The sequence below is a fragment of the Morus notabilis genome, unplaced genomic scaffold (genome assembly GCF_000414095.1).
Source record: "Morus notabilis unplaced genomic scaffold, ASM41409v2 Scaffold637, whole genome shotgun sequence".
Lineage (NCBI taxonomy): Eukaryota > Viridiplantae > Streptophyta > Magnoliopsida > Rosales > Moraceae > Morus > Morus notabilis.
In genome coordinates, this window is record NW_010362898.1 from 114,175 (window position 1) to 129,146 (window position 14,972).

At 30.8% G+C, this 14,972-nt stretch overlaps 1 long non-coding RNA gene across 2 annotated transcripts; it reads right to left on the reverse strand.

Annotated features, from left to right (window-relative positions):
• Nucleotides 1–4,800: 4,800 nt before the first annotated feature.
• LOC112092518 lies at nt 4,801–7,798 on the reverse strand. Of its 2 annotated transcripts, none has more exons than XR_002902623.1 (5): nt 7,583–7,798; nt 6,696–6,764; nt 6,287–6,370; nt 5,731–5,904; nt 4,801–5,224 (listed from the first exon to the last, which is right to left on the reverse strand). It is a non-coding gene; the product is annotated as an uncharacterized LOC112092518 (long non-coding RNA). The 2 variants fall into 2 exon arrangements; XR_002902624.1 differs by lacking the exon at nt 7,583–7,798 and adding an exon at nt 7,296–7,558.
• Between the last annotated feature and the right edge of the window lie 7,174 nt (nt 7,799–14,972).

Consider the following 14,972-nt stretch of genomic DNA (forward strand, 5'->3'; position numbering starts at 1 on the left):
TAATTAATAACAAAAGATTGTATTGACCAATAACAAAATAGTAATTAAAAGTTAGCACAAGATTAGCCCAAAAATTTCTAAGTTGGTACGTTTTTTTTTCTGCTTTCTATAAGCTAGCAATTATTGATCTGCAGGTGTGGTTCTTTTTTTAATTTCTTAAAAAAATTTATATATATATATATATATCCAATAAAATCATTGGTAAATTATATTGAGAAATGAAACCATAAATGTTTTAATTTGTCGTCACCCTGAGAATTATTCATTCAAAGCAGGCTAGAATATGTATTAGAGAAACCATATTCTAAGTAACAACTGATCAAAAACATATGAGAGGCTTTCTGAACCCATTTACTTTAATAAAGAATATGGTATACAAATCTAAAAAAAAAAAAAAACTTGTATTTGTGCTTATTTGAATAATATACTCTATACGCAATCTGAAAAAAGAAAAAATAAACTACTCTAAGGTGATGGGGATATTATGACATATAAGTTCAACAAGTTAGCAATATGATATCCATATAAAAAAAAAAAATTAAAGAACACACGTAAATATATCTCCTAATTAATTATTGATTTGTTTAGATGTCATTATAAATCCCACGTTGATCTCCTATTAATATAGATACGTAAGGATAAATTCTGGTGGTCTTCCTTGAAACAATGATAACACACTAGAACTAGCTAGTAGATTCTTTCAAGACAAACTAATTTGATTCCTTTACCATTCAAGAATCATTAATATATAGACGACTTGGTGAGAATGAAGGAATACATGCGCGTTACTCTTCATGATCATAGTGTTTAACAACTTTTTTTTTTTTTTTTTTTTTACCACAGATAATATATTAATGGCAATGATTTATTTAACTCAAGCATCGAGTGCATGCTATAGGCACACAAACGTCTATTACTAGCAAAAAGGTTAGATATGATTATTTGTGAGAGCTTTTTACTGTAGTAAAACTCGAATTCTAAACTCGAATCAGCGAAGTGAACGGGCCCGTGGACCATTTTCGTCAACTCCCAAACTGTGGTCAACATCACTCGAGAAATAATCCATGAATTTGGTAAGTAACACTAGCTAGTAAGGAAAGAAAAAGTCATTGCACACACATATCGGCCTTGTTTACGGTCCCACCCAAGTGCACTCTCTCCCCAAATATAATATGTTATATGTGGAAGTGAAAACGTGATATTGTAATAACATACATCATTTAATATAATTATATGATAATTATTTAATGTAACGTTAATATTAGAAAGATGTAACACTAAGAAATTTAACTATTTCAGATTATTATTACACTTTAATTTAGTCGTTGAACATATTACGAGTTTTGGAAAGATGTAATAGTAATTGTAGATGATTAAATATTTTAATGTCTCACATTTTTAATATCGGTTACGTTAAAAAAAATACCAAGTTATATGTTTAACTTCTACATGTAACGTTAGAGGGACTGTCCTATTGAGGAAATGATAGACACATTACTGTAACAACTTGACTTCTCAAACCATTATTAAGCATGCTTAAATTTAAGTCTGAACTTGCTAAATTTTAGAGATTTTTTTTATTGCATAACATTACTTTAAAACTTTGAAATTACTGTTTCAAACATATTACATGATATTATCTAAAACCATAATAACAATAACTCGGACGGAAACTTAAATTCGAAAGGTAAATTATACAAGGACTTAAGCTTATAGAAACATACTAGTCATTCACCCTGCAACGGAAAATATTGTTGAATTATATAAAAAGTTACAAGTTTTTATAGTAAAGAATTAGTTTATATACATACATCTATATAATATTGTAGTTAAAAGTTTTTTTTACAAAGTATTTGAGCTTTTGTTTTTCTGTTTCTTTATTTCTTATCCATATTGTAATTAGAATATGCAATTATTTTAGCGGTAAGAAGTAAAAAATTATGTTTGCCCAAATCACCTATATCTAGTTAACTACAATATATTAAAATTCATAGTAAATAGTTAGGCAAATAATTTGTAATAACAAATTTATCAAATTATATATCTGCAATTATAATTTACTGGGAATAAAATAATATCAAAATGTCGACGGTCATCATACATTTATAACGGTAAAAATCTAAAATTTACAACGTTATGTATAACTATGTACAAAACAAATTAATATGATAAAGACAATACATAAATTAACTTCATGAACAAACAATACAAACAATATGATTCATGTCTCTATCTGTGTGTCTTTAGCTTCCTCCTTCATAGATGAACAAACAAATTAAACGTCTGTTGTAATATAATTTGGTTATATAAATTTAACCAAAAGAAAAAAAGAGAAGTTAAAAAAATCTAAAAAATATAGATAAATAAATAAATGAATGAATACACAAAAAAAGGAAAAAGGAAAAACAACAAAAACATGAATAAGGGATAAATATAGTTTTATTTTTATGTAGCAAATGTGGCTCATATATTCAGAATTCTCAATAATGTGTAACAAATCGATTATCTTATATTTTTATGGCCATTTTTTTTGCTGCCTAGATCAATGTTTTTCTTAGAATAAAAAACACTGATGGCAACTACACAAAAACACAAAAATTATTAAAATATTATATCTGCCACACAGATTATTATATGTATGTAAGACAAAATAAATGACTGGAGTAAATGTAAGATTTTCTAAAAACTGTCCGGTGAATTAAATGAAAACAAAAAACACCAACATCAAAAAAACAATAAAGCCTATCATTTCTGTCCAAGTAAAATAAAAGAAGTGGACAGAATCAAGGCATTGAATAAGCAATAAAGTCTAGAATTTCATTTGTTCCAAAATGATCGAAGAAGCCTAAACAATAACAAATGAAAAAATAATAAAAAAATTGATGATAGAAGTATACAATCACAACATAAGACAGGTAAAGACTCAAAAGCCTTCTCACATGGAAGTGAGGAAAAAAGAGATAAAAAGAGCAAACTGAATAATTCAAAATCAAACAATAAAACAAATGAAAAGGTAAAAAAGGTAAGGATGTTACATAAAGAAATAAATTTTGATTGAAATACTTAATACAGAAATACCACAAATCCAAAACTGATAGAGAAAGACAAAGCAAAAAAAAAAAAAAAAAACCAAAACTGTTGAATGAAATAGTAATACCGAGAAAGCAAGACCACCGGAATAAGTAAAAAAAAAAAAAAAAAAGAGCTAATGTATATGTAAATGACTTTTGAATGAATTATTGAATCTAAGAAAGTAAAAGCATCCGAATAAGTTAAAGGAATAAAAAAGAAATGGTCAAAAAGTTTTAATGAAAAAAATAGATATAATCATAGTTCAAGTGAAGGAGACACATTCATACTAATTTTTAGATAAATTATATTAAACTCAAAATGTCAAAAGTAATTGTGATCATTATCGCCATATAAAAAAAGTTGAAGGTGAAATATATCAAATAAACATATGTATGTACCAAATGAAAAACTCAAAACCATAAATAATGAAAAACAAAACTGAAGTTCTTTGAATGTAACAATAATGTCACAAACACAAAGCATTAGAATAAGTAAAATAAAACTAATATATATCTAAATAACTCTTGAATAAAACAGTAATGGAAAGTATCTAAAATCATTTGAATAAATGGAAACAAAAAAAGAGAGATAGCTAAAATTTTTTAGCCAAAATGGATAAACAAAATCAAGATTTAGTTGAGGAAAACATATCCACAACAATTTTTAGACATATTAGATAGAACTCAGTATATCAAAATAAATTATCATCACCATCGCCATATAAAAAATCTAACTTAAGCTAAAATATGTCAAATAAACATATATATATATATATCACAGAGAAATAAATAAACGCAAACTTAATATCTCAGCAATATTTAATAAAAAAATCAAAGAAGATAAGACATAAATTTCTAACATTTATTAACAACAGAACAATAATAGAAGACAATTTATGTGAGTGCTATATATCAACAACATTTATTAATAACATGACAGAATCAAATATAAACAAAAAAGAATAAAAACACAAACATCATAGATTAATATCACTACAGTAAACCAATACATTCAATATTGCCCACAAACATTAAAAAGATGTAGGCAAATGTTATTAATAGCACTTGGAATGCGCTAAATACTACTTGAACTGCAAAATATCAGTCAAACAAACACGAATAGACACACTACAAGAGGGCTATTAGCGATGGCAAAAAGTCGTTGCAAAAAATACAAAGTCGTCGCAAATGAATTTTTAGCGACCACTTGTCGCAAACCTGTCACCGCAATTGATTCGTCGCAAAAACAATTTTTGTAACGACAAGCAGTTGTCACAATTATAGTTGCGACGACAATCATCGCAAATGAACCGCTGCAATTATTTCGTCAGTTATATCGTTAAGATGACATGACATTGAGTATTTACAATTGCGACGACATTTTACGAATTAAGTCGTCGCAAAATATGCAGAATTAACTGACGTGACTTATATTTTTTGCGACCACATTTATCGTCGTAAATAATATTTTAATATTTTAATTATTTTTTTTCTCATTTTAATAATTAATATTGTATATTACTATATATTTAAACCCAATATTAAATATAATTCATGATATTATAATAATAAAGAAGAATTAAATAAAAGGAAATAAATAATAAAAAATAGAAAAAAAATTATTATTGTAGAAAGTAATTAATAAAATAAAAATGTAATTATATTAGAAATTTACAGAAATAAAAATTGTTACATTAATAAAAATATAATATCCTAAATTAGCAGTATCACTAAAATCATCATCGTTATCATCGAAATGATTCAGAGGCGGATGACCTGGACGAACATACGACACAGGAGGAGTAACCGCTGGGAAAGTCATGTTGGGGTGCATTTGAGTGATGAAGTCCTGCATTATTCTAGCGCTCTCATACAGCTGTAGGTTTTGTTGGTAACTCTGTTGTAAGTATTCTTCTACGTGTGGGTCCGAACGTGTCGTAAAAGATCTTGCCGAGCGTGAGCTAGATAATGACGCATCCCCTCGATAAACCTTTTGTGGGAGTGTGCGACCCACTCCAGTCAGTCTTGTGTCCTCTGCGGGTGCCCAGAAATTGCTCCATAATATCCTCCTTGTTAACTGCTCCTGTTGTAGATGATCTAGAAGTAGCAGACTGCGTCTGAATCTGCGTTCCTCTTTCTCCCTCCATCCGATACTACAAATATTATAAAAGAAAATAATTAAATACATAATGCGATTTAAATAAAAAAAATATAATTAAAAATTACGAGTATACTTAATATACGAACAGAAGCAGTAGTAAATGTAGTGATGAAATGATAAAGCAGTAAATGATCCAAAGTGAAATAGAGCAATAAATGATCGAACGTAAACAGGCATATATGAAACAGATTCATACACAACAACATTTATTTATAAATAACAGGAAGAAAATAGATTAAAGTAGTTTATAACTTATAAGAACATCACATGTAGCTGCACTAAGTCGGTCTAGAGAAACCTAAAACCTAAATAAATCATAAAGCAATACACTATTACAACAACATAGAGGGGAAAAAAAGGAAAAGAGTTTATTTCGGAAGAGTTCAAAGACAGAGTTGAAAGCTAAGCTCAAAGTCAACTTCTCAAGAAAATTTGCAGCCTTGGATTAAAACTCTTTAGTATAGCATGAATGAAAATAGAGGAAAAAAATAAAAATACCTCTTTGCCAAGTCGCTCCTTGACAAAAGTGGCAACTTGAGCGTAGTCCAGATTCAAAGAAAAGCTGCTCTTTCCACGCTTTCCAAACAACATGTCGGGTTTAACAACCAGTTTGGAAGATGAAAGCCAAGGCTCATTGTTTGCTAAGTCATTGAGATCGGTTGATTCAGTAATCTATGGCATAACAAAAAACAAATCACAATTTAATCAGCAAAGCTAGACACAAACACCAATCTAAAAAATTCTTCTCTAAAAAGAAAGAGAAAATAAAACTCTTTAACGGTTGACGAAATCAAAATTCTACCTTCTAATTCTGAATATGATGAACTATACCTTCTTAATCCTAAATATATAAGATAAATTAAGTTCACAACGAAGAAATACACAAACAAAACCAGATTAATCAAATTCTGACAATTGAAGTGAGATCAAGTGGCCATGAAAGTCACCATTACAAAAATGCAATAAAAAAAGCTAAAAGAGGCTTAACATTCGAGATCTATAAGCTAAACAGGAACAAAATCTAAAAAAAAAAAGAAAAAAATCAAATACTAACCTGAGCGGATTTGATTGGCAATTCACGGCTAGAGAGCCTCTTGAAATGCTCATTCAACAATCTCTTCGAATCTTACTCTCTAATCTTCTTGCGTGCCATTTCACCACATGAAATTTTTTTACCAAAGTAGAAAATTTCGTTTCAAATCCAAACCAAACCAGTCAAAGCAATCTCATTCCGCAAAAAAATTCGAACATAAACTAACCAAACTCGATCCACGAAAGGACAAAGCCATGAAAATACCAAAATCGAAAACCAAAATGAAGATCTAAAACAGCAAAAGTCGCAGTTTGAGAAGTGCAAATCATTGTTTAGAGAGAGAATCCGAAGAGCTCTGAGTTGAGACGATATAAGAAAACAAAAAAAAAAATCAAAATTTTAGCAAAAACACTAACAAAATTTGTCTTACCACGCCGGCATTGTTGTAGGTGGAGACGAAGAATTTCTGATCGGACAAGGTAATCTTTCGTGAGAATATCTAAATCCAAGAAAAAAAATCGAATCATGGGGACATAGAATTGGAATACGACCTGAAAGCTCCGATAAATCGTGTGGAAGAGACATTACCCTTGGCTTATAGAAAACAATAGATTGATATAAGCAAAAGCAAAAAAAGAAAAAAAAAAGTCATCAGTTATAATCTAAAACTCTAGCTTGATCATGAATAGCCTCAATTGATCATCCTTCTCATCAATTACCGCTCATCAACCAGAAAAAAACAAAAGAAAAAAAACTTTCACGCCGAGAATCTAAAAGCCATAAACTTTTCCACGCTCACTTGCCCTTTTGTTTCTCAGCAACCAAACAACAGATAAAATATTTTCCACCAAATAAATTTACTGAAAATAAAATCCAAAAAAAAAAAAATCGAATCATGGGGCCATAGAACTGGAATACGACCTGAAAGCTCCGATAAATCGTGTGGAAGAAAAATTACCCTTGGCTTATAGAAAACAATGGATTGATATAAGCCAAAAAAAAAATCATCAGTTATAATCCAAAACTCTACCTTGATCATCAATAGCCTCAATTGATCATCCTTCTCATTAATTACCGATCATCAACCAGACAAAAAAACAAAAAAAACAAAAAATTTCATGTCAAGAATGTAAAAGCCATAAACTTTTCCACGCTCACTTGCTTTTTTTGTTTCTCGGCAACCAAACAACAGATAAAATACTTTCCCCCAAATAAATTTCCAGAAAACAAAATCAAATTGGTGACTCCAAAGAATTGTAAAAATCAAGAATACCATTGAAAGTCATACCATACTTCAGAGGACGAAGAGATACTTACTTGAGTGGGTAATGAAAAGAATGAGGAGCAAACCAAAAGACCAAACCTTGAGTTGATGCTGAGATGATTCTCTCTCCCGAATCTAACGAAGAAACGACGAGATGAAGAAGAAGAAGAAGAATTCGACTCTCGCAAATATGATGAAGAGAAAAAGAAGAAGAAAAAAGAAAGATTGAAGGCAAGAGTGAAAGGGCCGGTTGAGTAAGACTAAGAGAGGCGGCGGGATTGGAGGGGACATTTGAAAAGGGAATTCGTGTCATAATTTGTGATTTGTTATAGTAATTTTTTTAAAAAAAAAATACACGTGTAAAAACGATGCATGAACTAAACGTCGATCGAAGAAGCTAAGGCCTAGGGATTTATGTAGACCAAAATGACCGAAAAGCCCGCCGAGTGTGGCTGTACTATAGAGGGAAAGAAGGGTAAAACCGTCACTTCACTAGGAACAGTAAATTATGCCTGCATGAACAGTATCCCTGAACTCTCTTTTAGTATATTTATAATGTTGCGTAACTAAATATTTAACAAACTAAACATACATAAATTACAAATTTAAAATAACAATTTATTAAAATCGTGGATCATTAATTTTTAGGATAACATGCAATTAATTAAATTCCTTACCATAACATAATAATATAAACTTAGAATTAAATCTGGAAAATCCTTATGAATGCAATATAGACCATGCATCATGCTGATGAATGCAATGTCCAGTACAGTCCAGTACATCAATACCAGTAGTACTTGTGCATTAAAATGTGATCTCCTTAAGCAATATTTACGACAATGTATACAAGGGCAAAGCCAAAAAATAATAAATCAAGGAAGTAATTAGGGGAATGTATCAAAAATTTCATTATAAGATTTCGCATATAATTATTAAGTACTGAGAGATTGCACATATTATAAGGTCCAACAAATATAAAACTTCATAATTTTAAGGAGAACAAACTATAAATTTCATCAAATTTCACACATAAATAAATTTAGAGTTAAATTACCGTGGGACAGCGGCCTACGTACCCTTAACTGTGGGTGGCTGCGCCCAGAGTACTTATACTGGACCTAAATTACCAGCTCTTACGTAATCTTTCTTTTCTTTTCCGTATTAAAGGAATTATTTTGGCATCGTATATAAGTTTAATTTATATCCCGTTATTCTGTTTGCTTACTACGTACATTTCTAGCTCTGTATGGATCAATGATTAATTTGCATTTAGCATGTAACCGTTGAAATTAAGGTATAGTTCAATTCTTAAATTTGAGTTTTTAATTCGAGATGAGATGTGATTTTATGTGAAAATTTTTTACTGTAGCAGAAAAATTAGATGTGATTTTTTATTAGAATTTTTAATTATAATAAAATTAAAATTAAAAACTCGAATTGGTAAAATAAATAATGCCTAAATTATTAATCATAGGAAAGTAAAGCAGTCAATGGAATGAACCAAAGTCAATTATTGAACCAAAGTCATCGCTCGATCCACTTCAAAAGATTTTTTTTTTCTTTTTTCTAATCGGCCCAGCTTCTCAAGAGCATCGACAGCTTCGGCCTTGAATTGGCCATGCAGGAAGAAGGTGCATTCCACAAAGCTGACTCTCGCTCTTCACGCCCATCTCCTCCTGCAGTTTCGCTTGCAAGAAAGGTATATGTATTATTGGAGATATACACACACACACACATACATATTATGCTACATGTATATAATATGAATATATTGCATGCGTGGATTCCATATAATATATTAATTCATTTTCCAAACTGCTAACTTCCTGTCTATTAATGATATGAGGAGTTGTGTGACAAGATATATGAATAAATGAGGAGTTTAACGATGTCGGATACTTATTACAATTAGACATTTTTTATGCGGACATAATTTTTTTTAATTTGATTAGTCTGTCGAGCTGTGTTTCGTGTTGTGACCCAAATTGTCAACTTTAATTATCAATGTGAGACTTTAGAACCCACACACTTTCATTTGGCACATCAAAGATTCATGTCGTACATACATTTAGAAGCATCTGGATCCCATTTCTGATGCCAATTGTTATAACCATGAGCTTCACTAAAAGAATATTAGGGTTCTAACTTAAAAGATTAATCTAGTGAGTGGAGTAGCTCATTCCCACATATATCTATCATGAGTCTCATTTATTGTCAATTTAGGACTTTGTTCGTACTTCCAACAAAAAGAATTATCACTTGAACAGAAGAAAAAGAAAATGATTAGATATGTTAATCACTTAAGTTTTTTTCCTCTTAAAATAGGGGAAAGCGACATACATATCAATGATATGTTTATCACTTAAAATGAAAAAAATAACACGGAACAGGTTTATCATTAAAAAGAAATAATTAATAGCGTTGTTTTCCATCTAACTTTACCTAGTGTTATATATTGACTCACCTACTCATTGGAAATTAGGATTTCACTTGTCTTATAGCATCACATGTCCATGTCTTTTGCCCTCTTGAAAGGCCAGTTTTAACTAGCTACGTGCATAGACCTAACATTATTGGCTCATAATCTTTGCGTGTACATGGTTTTGTTTTTTTTTTGTTTTTCTTTTTAATGAAACTGAATTGTATTACTAAAATCCAGCCATTCGGCACTTACAACTATTGCTAAGTAGGAAATTCTTCCAGTCAAAACAAATCTATACCAAATGAAAAACCATCTTGCACAAGTGTATGGAGCTGCCATGTTTGGACGACGAGAAACATAACAACAAACACCACCGCCTGCCAAATCTAATAGTCGCCTGATGTCTTCACAAATTAAACCGTCTGCAATTAATAAATTACGACGCTCGAACTGCATTAACATAATCACTTTCTACCATTGCCACTCTCAGACCACATTCCTGGGCTGCCATATTTGGTGTGTACATTGTCTTTTAGATTTATAAATATTCAATATCCAGACTAGAAGGGACTTGACCTTCAGACTGATTTTAATTTAAGTATTGGAAATTCAGCATTTTTTTTTTTTTTTTTTTTTTGTAGAATTCATCAAAATTCTATAGATTTATAATGACCTATGAAAAAAATGACCAAGTACGTAATGTATGGGGACAACATTTCCACGAAATTAATTTGTACACCTATATATTTATTTATATTACAAGGTTTTTACGTAATTCTTTTCCCCTTTAAATAATTATTTTCTTCCTTTATTAATTTATTTTTATGCTAAGCAGAATTGTGCCACTTTTGTTTTCCGCCCTTTCATAGACCAAATAATATGCTGCTTATCGGCTATGTGGTGTGATGTTGGACACGCTTTGCCTTATCGTGTGTGGATATGTGCCGCAAATCCACTACAAATATTAGAAGTGGAGCAATATTCTTACACTAATCTAAGCTAACATTGAGGATTATCATGCCATGCAAGAAAAATTATCAAATCTAAGTACCATAAAAAAGTATCTAATCTCAATGGACGGCTTGGCCCAAAAAAAAAAAAAAACCTTTCCTCAACATGGGCCATCACTTATTGTCTGTTGATACGATATTATATCTTCTCGAACAGTAAATAGTTTTGTCTTGCTCCAGTACTAGATTTGTGATTCTAGTCAGTCCACTATTGAAGAAGAAATAAATATGGAAGCTAGGGCAAGTCCGTGAATTGGGGCAACTATTATATATATAGAATTATTATTACTTCCATTGAAATGGAAACTCAATGAAGAACTAGCACTTGTAGATTTTTCCGGCAAAAAAAATAGCATATCCTTTTTGTTCAAAAGATTTACGGTGGTTTTGATCTTGTCTTTTTTTTTTTTTTTTGTTAATGTCTTAATTATTAATTATCTGGCAGACTGGAGGAAAATTTTATATTGTTCATCTTACTATATTCCAACTCTCAACCTCCACACCCCTCCCCCCAACATTTTTTTTTATATACATACATACATATCTTTCATCTTTCAATATATGTCAAAAGACACTTTCATTGTGTTTCGTCTCCCATGAGGACAAAATATTTTTTTTAGGGGACGGCGATGAAACGTTTCATCTTCGTACTTTTTTTCCTTTTATGTTTTCCTTTCTTTTTCTTGCGCCCTCTTTTTTTTTTCTATTTGTTTTTTAGTCCCTTTGTTTTCTTATTTGTTTCTTTTATAATCTTTAATTTTTTATTTTTTCTCTCACCTTTATTTAATCTTATTATCATTTTTGTTCCTATAATTTATTTTATTCAATTTTATTATCAGTTTAGTCCTTTTTTGGCTCTTTTTTTTGCTTCTTCTTTCATTTATTTATTTTTTGTCCCTCTTCCTTCTTTACTTGCTTTTTTAGTCATTTATTTTTGTTTTGTCTCTCACCCTTACTTAATCTTATTATCATTTTAGTCCCTCATTTTTGTTTTTTTTTCTTTTTCTTGTTTCTCTTCCTTTTATTTGTTTTTGAGCCCCCTTCCTTTTTTTAGCCTCTTTAGTTCCTTATTTTTGTTTTTCTCACACCATTACTTAATCTTATTATCATTTTAGTCTCACGTTTTAGTTTTAGTTTTCCTTCCTTTTATTTTTTTGGGTCCTCTTTTATTTGCTTATTTGGTCTCTCTCACTCTTTGTTTTTTTTGTTTTTTTTTTATCATCTTTATAACTATACATTCTTTTTTTGTTTGCTTTTCTTACTTTTGTCATTTTCGATCATCCTTTCTTTTTTTATTTGCTTCTTTAGTCCCTTATTTTTTATTTTTTTCTCTGATCACCCTCATTGAATCTTATTATTTTCCCCCAATATACATTCTTGCTTATCTCATCATTTTCATTCTTTTTTAAAGATTCTTATACGATAGTCTTTTTTGGATGCACTATTGTTAAATTGCTTTTCACCCTCGTGCTATCATTGAAATATTGTAACACCTCGAGAAATTAAATGAGATTAATTAAGGTAATTAAGATTTATTAGTATGTCTAATCTGATTTAATTAGATAATTATGTTCATTAAATATTTCTGACATGTAAATTTAAATATTTCCTAGGGATTTAAATATTGTCAATATTTATATTTTCCTTCTAGAAGTGTGTGTAGACACATTTCTTGAACTGTCTTCTTAAATATTTTGGCACTTGTTTTCTTTCCTTTTTCTTTTTCCTTCCTGTGCACACACACACTCTATCTCTCTTTCTCTCGTTCTCTCACTCACTCTTTCTCTCTCTCCCATTCTTGTCTCAAATCAACTGGATTTCGAACCAAAGAAGAATTTCAAGGAGTTTTCAACGCCAAGAGAAGGATTTAAGGTAAGATTACTGAAAAACTTTTCTTGAATCTCATATTTTTCGGTTAGAAAACTTATTTTTGGTTCGAAATGGATTTTCATGGATTTTGTGTAAAATCCCGGTAGAAATTGGGGATCTTTAGTTCTTTGGGCTTGATTTAGTAACTAGAACCTGGATTTAGTTGTTTCCCCTTGAAATATTACGGATTTGAACTCGGGATCGCAGGTTTTGGCCGGATTTTCTTCGAATCGGCCCTGTTGGTCGAGCTGCCTGGCTCCTACCGGTCGACCGGTCCGGTCGACTGGTTCCTTCTCCACCGGCCGACCGGTGGAGAATAATCTCTCTGTCACCGGTCGACCGGTGCACACGGGGTTTGACCCTGTTTTGTCCAAAAATGATGTCTTAACCTTGATTTTTGAAGAGAACCTAAATTAGCTTCATTTGGGGACCTAAAATAGATGGATTATCATCTTTAATTCATGTTTTGGAATCAAAACCCTTGAAATGATGATTTGAAACATAAAATGATTTATGAAACCGGTAATTGAATCAAGGCACAATTATAGGAAATCAAAGTGTATAATTGAGATTGAATTGATTTAGGAATGAGAATTGGATCCTAAAGTGTTATTTTGTATCAGTGCTAGCTGATGAGTCGAATTGAAGGCTTTGAGGAAGTAAAAGCCAGAATAGTGCAACGCTAGCCATAGGTTTGGTACGTGAGAGGTAGGATTCCTTATACATTTCTTGGATAGCCTATTTTCAAAAGAGTTTTGTCATTGTAAATGTTTAAAGAAAGGACATGCACGATTGCGAAAGAAAAGCAATTTAACACAATAGCTTGATTTTGGCTATTGGAATTATAATGAACTATTTTAGAATTTTTAATGAATGATTTCTTAAGATAAGAGATCTTGTGAATCGGTAAACCAGCTGATGGCCTAGATAGGATATGGAGAGTGTATCCTTGGGGGCAGAACTCGAAACTCAGACCGGGCCACTATGGTGGTGATAAGGCTTGTGCTTGTGGTTGTGTAAGTAATTTATCAGAGGATAAATTACTTGCTGATGCCTGTAATACATAATTTTCAGTTTATATTTCCTTTCAGAAAAACGATGTGAGGTTTCAGCTGTTGTGTTGGAACTGCATATATATTTACTTGCTTATTTGTTCATTTACTTATTCATTTATTTGTTTATAAAATTTATTTCAAAATACATTCTAATGGGCCTTTCGCTCACGTTTTATTTGTTTTTATAAATATTAAATGTTGGTTCCCGAATCGAATTCGGGTGCGGAAGCGTGGCGGGGAGGCGGATCGTGTATAACAAAAATTTTCACAAAACTTTTGAGATACTCTATAGATTATATTAATTTATGCACGAAAAAATTAATCGCATTAATTTACATATCAAGAACTCAATCCGGAAAAATACCTGGAAGCCGACTCGGATGATAACTTGAGTTCTTTGTCCACGAACAGTCCTTGCTCCAATCTTTGTGTTTAGAAAACCAAAGTCTTCCATGTCAATTCCTTGATTCTACGTCGACGTGTGTGTGGGCACACGTGAGACAAAACAGGTTTATGAAACACTCGAATTTCCACAAACACCAACGCATGCACGATGTGGAATTTTTTGGAGAAAAATATTTTGCTCTCTTTTTTTTGCTTGAGAAATTCGGCTGCACTAACTTTTAGGGATGAATTATTGTTTCAAAATTTGTGTTCACAATTTTCTATCATTCTCATATTTAAAGAGTAGAAGTCAAATTTCAAAACAGAATCAAATCCTTATCTCCAATTTTGAATTTGGAACAGAAAATCCCTTCCCCTTATCTCCAAGGTGGCCAGCCACACTGTTAGGGTTTTTTTTTTCTGTGTGTGGCGCCAATAGCAGATAGGGAAGGAAGAGATTTTATCCTTTATCCAGTAGTCCAATTTTAATTCAGATTCAAATTCGAATTTAAGTCAAACTTAAATTAGTTTGAATTCTAAATTGAACAACTTATCAAATAAGTTTAAATGGATAAATCTAGATGTGTTCAAATTCAAATTTAAATAATCACATTATTTAAATAATAATTAATTCCCAATTAATTATTTTTGAGTATTTAATTTTTAGAATTTCGTAATTCTAAAATTCCCATTTTGCCCT